Below are 8,448 nucleotides of genomic sequence, written 5' to 3' on the forward strand. Positions count from 1 at the left end.
GGTCACCATCAGGGTTTTGAGCCTACAGCCACAGATTTTAAGACAGAGCAAGAAACCTGAATCCATCTAGAATTCCAGCTTTAAGAGTCTTTGGACTCAACTTGGAGAATGTCATTGACCACACCAATTTTTTTCTTGCAGGATAATATAGGGCCAGTATGGGGTCCAGACCCCAGCAAGTGTTTTTTGGCCTCAGATAATGTGAAGATGATGACCAAAGTCCAATTATGGCTATGGCCTGGCTGGCTCCTGACCCTGCCTCTGTCTACTACTGATCTTTGTTCTCTAGCATTCCACCTTACCCCTGGCCTTGTCTTCAGTTCTTGGAACTTATCCTGCTCTACCAACCACCGAGCATTTGTGTGTTCTGTTTCCTCTGCCTGGATGATGCAGTGTGTTCAGAGATGGATGATGATCTCAGCAGTAACCATCTAAGGTTACCTCCATTCATTCTTCTGATCTCATTCCTCAGGAAGTCTGCCTGACTCCCACCCAGTCTTTGAGGACCCCCTTGGCCTTCTGAGGCCTCACCGCAGTGCATAGCCAGGCATCACACTGGAAGGCCCCTGAGGACTGGAGGTGTCAATTTTACTGACCATTGGATCCCTTACCCTCACAGGGCCACATACATCTACCTTGGGTAGTAGATGCATTGTAATTATTGCAGAATAAATGATTCTGCATACACAGGGGCTGGGTTGTCCGTTTTTCTCATGCTAAGAACAAGATTCCAAAGGAATGAAGTGGTCAAAGGGAGAGGTGCTGTCTCTAGACCACCTTCCTAACTCCAAACTTCCCAGATGCCCTAGAGGCCCTTCTGTATCCCACCCCCAACCAAGCTCAGATTTGACACTCCTTAGAAGATACTGATATTATCAGTAGAGTTTTGAGACTTCAGAAGATACCCTGCTCTAGGCCCTGCCCACTGCAGGCTCCAACCCTGCTTTGTAGACCACAGGGGGCTCAAATGAGAAATGTACTCAGTTGAAAATCTACAGGGTCCCTTCACACAAAGAATTGCTTCAGCTTTACTCTATTTTTTACTGGCGAGGAACAAAAGAAAAGCACTTAGATTCATCCCCTGCTGGCTAAAATCTCCATTCACACACATGGGTCTCTAAAAGTTTGAGGAAAATGTCCATTACGAAAGAACTATGCATGGATACAAAATATTTTGGCACCAAAATAAACATGTACTTGAATTCTATTTTTTTTTTTCATGAACTTTTTGCAGTTCCCTCATATATAGTGCTCCTAAAACTAAGCATGAACACTTCCAGAAAAGTCTACCATTACCTGGGCTTTGGGAACCTCCAGTTGTATTCAAGAATTAACTAAATAACGATTTAATCACACTGCTAGGCTATATAAATAGTGTGCTTCACAAAATGGTATAAAACGGATATTTTTAGGAAGTCACAGATATTTCTTTTGATTAGCCAACTCACAGATTTGAAAATTTTTTCTTTTCCTCAAAGGAAAATAAAAGAAAGGATTATCTACAGTTGCCAGTGGAACTTCCTGGTGTGATTAAGCACAAGCACTCGGTCATGTGTGCTCATAGCTCAGTTGGCAGAATTCCTTCCTGGAATCTCTGGCCAGCTGTCAGAGTTCCCCACTGAAAGCCACTAGTGGGGTCCAGGATCACACATCAAGTCAGAGGCCAAGAGAATCAAACACCAAGCCCCAACATTGCCTATTTCTCTGCCTCTGGGCATGCCTGACTCTTGACTTACGCCACAGACATGGATGAAGCTAATAAGATATCATGCCACAGGGCCAGCAGGTGGCATGGAGGTTAAGGCACTGGATCACACATGGCCAGCTGCACAGTTCAAGTTCCCAACCTGGTGGCTTGAGAATCATGCCAGGTATATGTGCATGCATGCCCTAAATCCCAAGAGAATGGAGGAGAAGGGATTGTGATGTGGCCATCCCCACTAGAGAGTGGTTTCTCACTTTTCCTCACTCTGTTTCTATCTGGCAAATGCGTGCTCCCTATAGCAAAAACAAACAAAAAAAGTTATCGTATCATAGTCACCTCTGCAAACTTGGATAAGATGCTAGCAAATGGGACTTCTGAACACACAGAGGTACACAGAAGGGTCACAGCAATGCTGTTGGAAATCACCCCAGCTATAAAGATCCTAAATATGGTGGAATCCCTCTCAGTAATGACATGAATGGCCTGTGACTGCCCACAGCAGTGTGGGCAAATCTAATAGGAATGCCAAGAGGAAGGAGCCAGACACAACTGAGGATGTGCAACATGCTTTAAAAAAAAAAAAACTTTTTTGTGGCGGGGGAGAGGATTTTGCTATAGGGCACATGCACTCACCAGAAAGACAGAGAGAGACAGAGAGACAGAAGGCGAGAAATCACTCCCCCAGGTGATTGTTGGCCATGCCACAATCCCTTCTCCTCCATTCTCCTCTCGGCTTTTGGGCACACATGCGCACACACTAGCCATGAGTTTAAGCCACCGAATCTGGGACTCAAACTGCAGTCGACTACATGGGAGTCCACAACATAGCCATTATGCCAACTGCTGGTCCCAAGAATTATTTATTTTCACATGAGTTTTGCCAAAGAAAGACAGAGAGAGAGAGATAGAAAGCAAGCTGCCAGGTCTGGAACTTGAACTGTAGCCATCCATGTGACTTAAACTCATGCCGGGTGTGTGTGCGTGTGTGCCCAAGATCCTGAGAGGAGAATAGAGGAGAAGGGATTGTGGCATGGCCATACCCCCTGGGGGGTGATTTCTCACTTTCTGTCTCTTTGTCTCTCTCTTTCTTTCTGGCAAGCACACGTGCCCTGTAGCAAAAATCTCTCCAAAAAAGAAAAGGAAAAAAAAAGCAGAAGTTAGGGGCCTGCAGGTAGTATGGTGGTTGGGGTGCTGGACTTCCACATGGCCAACCACAGTTTGAGTCCTGGACCTGGTAGCTTGCTTGTTCACTTTCCCTTTCTCTCTCTCTGTCTCTCTGTAATCAAATTTTAAAAAAATAATAATAGTAACAAATACAATTAAATACATAAATAATTCTTTTAAAAAACATGCAGATGTTGAGGGCCAATAGTGGTGTTGTGGCTAAGGTACTAGACTCCCACATTGTCAAACATGGTTCAAGTCAAAGACCTGGTGGCTTGAAACATGATGGGCATGTGTGCGTGCCCAAATTTTTGAGAGGAGAATGAAGGAGAAGGGATCGCAGCATGGCTATCCCCACTCACCACCCCCCGGGGGGGGGGGGGTGTAATTTCTCACTTTCTTTCTCCCTGTCTCTCTAGCAAGTTCACATATCATATAGCAAAAATCTCTCTTTAAAAAAAAAAAAAACATACATTGAGCCAGCATGTGGCATGGTGGGTAAGGTTCTGGACTCTTACATGGCTGACTGTGGTTCAAGTCCCAGACCTAGCGGCTTTCTCTCACTCTCTCACATGTGCACAAACACATGCCCTATAACAAATTTTTAAAAAATAATAATTTTTTAAAGCAGATGTTTGTTTCTCTTAGTGCTAGAGGCTAGGAAGTTCAAGCTCAGGGTGCCAGCACAGTCAGGTCTGATAGGGGCTCTATTTCTTGCTGACAGCCACCTTCTTGCTGTGTCGTCAGAAGGCAGAGAGAGAGAGAGAGCATACTCTGATCTCTTCCTCTTCTGATAAGGACACTAAACTCAACATAGCGGCCCTACCCTCATGGCCTCATCTAACACTAACTACATCCTGAAGGCCTTCACCTCCAAATACTATCACACTGGGAGTCAGAGCAGGGGGGCGGGGCACAAACATTCACCCTACATGGAAAAGGGATATTACCAGTTTACATTATGATAGGGAGATTAACCTGGATTATCTGCATGGGTTCAGTGTACTCACAGTTCTTTAAAGTGGAGGCAGAAGATGAAAGCAAAAGATTTCAGAGATATCTGAAGCACAAGGAGGACTGGACACACCATTGCTGGTTTTGCAGTTGGAGGAGTCCTGACCAGGACTCCTGGGTTGCATGGGTACAGTGTACTCACAGAAGTTCTTTAAAGTGGAGGCAGAAGATGAAAGCAAAAGATTTCAGAGATATCTGAAGCACAAGGAGGACTGGACACACCATTGCTGGTTTTGCAGTTGGAGGAGTCCTGACCAGGACTCCTGGGTGGCCTCGAGGAGGTGAGAGAGCACCCTCAGCTACCAGTCAGCAAGGAGGCAAGTTCCTCAGTTCTGACCACGAGCTGAATTCTGCCATGACAGGAAGGAGCTTGGAGCATATGCTTCCCTTGAGCCCCCAGCGAAGCGCTCAGCCTGGGCAATACTTTGACCTCACCCCTGGGAGATGCAACTCCAGCTGAGCCCACCTGGGCTTCTGACCTACAAAAATGCTGTGATAACAAATGGGTGTTCTAAGCTGCTAAATGTGTGGTAATTCGTTACACGGCCATAGAAAACTAACACAGGGCATTTCAATTAAAGACAAATAAGACCATTTACTGGGGGAAGTTAGAGTCATGAACACAAATAATCTACAGGGGTCCAGCAAACCAGGCCAAGGTCAAGAAAATGATAACATGAGCTTAGTAACAGGGGGTCAGCAAAACTCAGCCTTTCTCTTCTGATAAGGACACTAAACTCAACATGTCAAGGACGCAATTCAGAGAGGCAGGCCTGGGTCTCTGGAGAGCCTACCCAAGTTGTTGCCTGCCAAGAATATGAGCTCGCTGTGGTCAGTTTATCAAGAGTATTCAGCAATCCAATTTTTTATGTAAAATGTCTTGCTTCCAACTTTAAAAACACCATGCTGGCCAACCTTGTGCAGACCAAACCAAAGACAGATAGGTGTTTCAAGCCAGTTGTGACCTCCTAGGGCACCAACTGAATGTGGGAGAAAAGGCTGAAAGGTCCCTGGAACAGAGATCGAAAGTCCCGAGTGAGGACTTTCAGGGGAGGCATGGGGGAGCCAGTGAAAGCCCCCCCCCATACATGCTTTCGTTCAGAAGAGGAAGGGAGTTCACATCATGGAAAATCCATCTTCAGCCACTGACTATGCCAGGGAGACCCCAGTAGGAGTTCCCCAGCTCACTGCTGTAAGGGCTGCTGGCTCCACTTCCTGGGGAGGAAGCAGAAGGAAGTAGGAGCAAGGAGAAGTTTAATCATCACCTGAGGGGACCAGCGGTTGGCGTAATGATTATGTCGCTGGACTCCCACATAGTTGACTGCGTTTCAAGTCCTGAACCCGGTAACTTAAACTCATGCTGGGCGCGTGTGCGTGCGTACCCAAGATCCCGAGAGGAGAATAGAGGAGAAGGGATTGTGGCATGACCACACATGCACGTGTCCATGCATGTGTGCCCAAGATCTGTCTTTCTGGTGAGCACATGCCTGAAAGACAGAGACAGAGAGACAGGAAGCGAGAAATCACCCCCCAGGGAGGATGGCTATACCACAATCCCTTCTCCTCCATTCTCTTCTTGAGATCTTGGGCATGTATGCACATGCGCCCGGTGTGAGGTTAAGCCACCAGGTCCAGGACTCAAAGCACAGTCAACCACGTGGGAGTCCAGCAACATAGCCATTATGCCAACTGCTGGTCCCACAAAAAAATTTCTCTCTAAAAACAAATAAATAAAATAATAAAATAATAATTGCCTGGGATTGCACATATGTGAAATGGTGACTCTGGGGTGAAAACAACATTTCTGATTTCAAATCTGAGTCATTGTGGCTGCTCTATCTACATGGCATCCCTGCCTCTACGATTTTGATTGAAACAGGGTTTGCCATTGTTCCCCAAAGCCTGGGCTTTTCTCTCCTCAAGGATTCTGCTATCTCAACTCTCCAGCTCCCACCATGGTGGCTGTCCCAGCCTCTGTGGCCTCATTTTTTGTCCTGCCTACATCCCAGCCTTTTGGATTCCTTTCTTACTGCTTGCTTGTAACTCAGTGTTTCAACTTCCCACTTCAACATTTCTCAGAAAGGAACCTAACTGGTCAGGTCTTTTTGTTTTGTCTCAAGTCATAATGGGTCATAGGTCAAATGCCAACCAAGACATGACCCTTCATAACCCCTCCCTCCCACCACTCTTAACCCCATTCCGCCTCAGGGACAATCAACAGAGGTGATAATAGACACCCAGCATGAGCGGGACTTTGGGTAGCAGAGGCTTGGTGAGCCATTCCCCTTAGAAAGGAATGTGGGCACAGACACACCCCAAACACCTGCCTACCCCATGCCCGACACCCCTAAGGACTGTGTGAACAGAGGTAACCTGGACCACTCAACTTGGGCATCACAATAGGACAGTCAGTCGGTTGCCTCCGAGACATCCACTGTCACCCTGGGCAAGGAACATTGGCAGGAACACCATGTGACCATCTATTGAGTGAGCCAGGTGAGAAAAGCCAGGAAGTGTGTCAGTCCCCACTGACAGCCCCCTACACCTCTAACCATGGAGGAGAGTATCGATTAGACAGTCTCTTCCTTCTTACTTCTCAGAGAGAATGATATTTTGTTAGCAATAAGCCCTCACTCCGCCTCGTCCTAATATGGAGAACCTAGGAAGGCCTCTGCAGAGCCGTCTAAGTAAGGGGCTAGAACTAGACCTGCAACGGGGTTAGAGGACTCATCATGCTGAGAGAAGAGTTTTAGATCCTTTTCAGGAATGCGACCACACAAACATCTCACTTGAATGGAGGGTGGTGGGTTTTAGGAGATAGCTTTCTAACTTCTACTGACAAAGAGCAAACTGCACAGGTATTTATAAAGTGTATGTTTGATGCTCTACCTACATAGACACCTGTGAAACACCCGCCAGCCCGAGTTTGCTCGTGACCGTTTGTAACACCTCCCTCCCACTCCTCTGCACTCCCATGCCCGTCTCTTGGCAACCACTGATCTTTTTTCCTACCACTACAGTTTGTACATTCTTGAATTTTATATGTAAATAGAATTATATAGTTTATAGAGACTTTTCATGGCTTCTTTCATTGGGCAGTTTTTGACATTCATCCACATTGTGTGACTGTCAATTCATTTCTTTTTCTCGCTAAATGGTACTCTACAGTATGGCCTTTCACAGCATGTTCATCTGTCCACCCGTGAGTGGACATTTGGCTTATTTCTAATTTGGGACTGTGACGAACACAGTTGCCATTAACATTCACAAGCGAGTTTTTGTACATATGTTTCCTTTTCTCATGATAAAATACCTAACAATGGAATGGCTGGATCATTTGGTAAGCACGTGCTTGAGCTCAGCAGCTTTGATGAGAGTGTCCACATGGTGAATATTTAATCTACAAAATAGAGGTATACACCAACCACATGTGAACCAACAACACACACACACACACACACACACACACACACTCACTCACACACTCTCACATCAGCTGCAGTTGGCTTCTTCCCACTCTACCCAGACAATGTGTAAAGAGAGTTCTCAGAATGGAAATCGCCAGGATGATCTTTGGTTTTGCAAAATGCTTAATGCACAAGCTCTTGACAGCGATGGCCCACAGAGGGTTATATAATCTGTCTTCGGGAGACCATTTAAATAATGCCAGTATCTCATTGGTCTAGAATAGACTAGTCCTAGTGTATTTCAATACTGAAAACTTCGGCATGAAGTGAAGTGGAGCAATGCTTTGAAAGTGGTCCCATCCACATCATTTGAAACCTTGTTAGGTTTATCCTCCCCAGCCCAGACCACTGAGGGGAAACCCACAGATGGGATCCAGAAATCTTCCAGCTGATTCTGACACATGCTCCAGGTTAAGAACCATCCACCTAGAACATTTCCCTAGCATTTCAGCTCTCCTAGAAATGGACCTGCCAGAAATTATGATACTCAATGGAGCATCCCCTCTGTTGCCTGTGTTCTACCCACAGAGCTATGGAGCCCAGTACTCTTCAGAGTCCTGCCACCCTTGGGTCAGCAGGTGGTTAAGGTGTTGGACTCTCACGGCAGACTGCAGTTCGAGTTTCAGGCCTGGTAACATGAAACTCACACCTGGCACATGTACGTTTGTGTCTAGAATCCCAAGAAGAGAATGGAAGAGAATCACCCCTCGGGTTTGATTTCTTACTTTCCTCTCTGTTTCTCTGTCTGTCTCTCCTCTCCAGCCAGTGCCTGTACCCTATGGCAAAAACCTGAAAAAAGAAAGAAAGAAAAAGTTCTGCAATTCTGTATTGAAGTCTCAAAGAACCAGGTGATCATGTGGAATGCATCTCTTTCTCAAAGCACCAAAATTTAAGAATTAAAAAAAAAAAATTCAGGAACTTATTCACTGGAGCATTTAAATCTGACTATTGCAATTGTTCATTTTCTACATGATTTTTTACTCTGGCATGTTGCTTTAGAAACAGAGCTAAGGAAAAAAAAAAAAGACAAAGATATTACATGATGCACTCCAGCACTCTTTACTGCTCCAGAGCCCTCCCTGCAAATTTACCCATCAG

Source organism: Tupaia chinensis, unplaced genomic scaffold (genome assembly GCF_000334495.1).
Source record: "Tupaia chinensis unplaced genomic scaffold, TupChi_1.0 Scaffold142716_1, whole genome shotgun sequence".
Taxonomy (NCBI): Eukaryota; Metazoa; Chordata; class Mammalia; order Scandentia; family Tupaiidae; genus Tupaia; species Tupaia belangeri.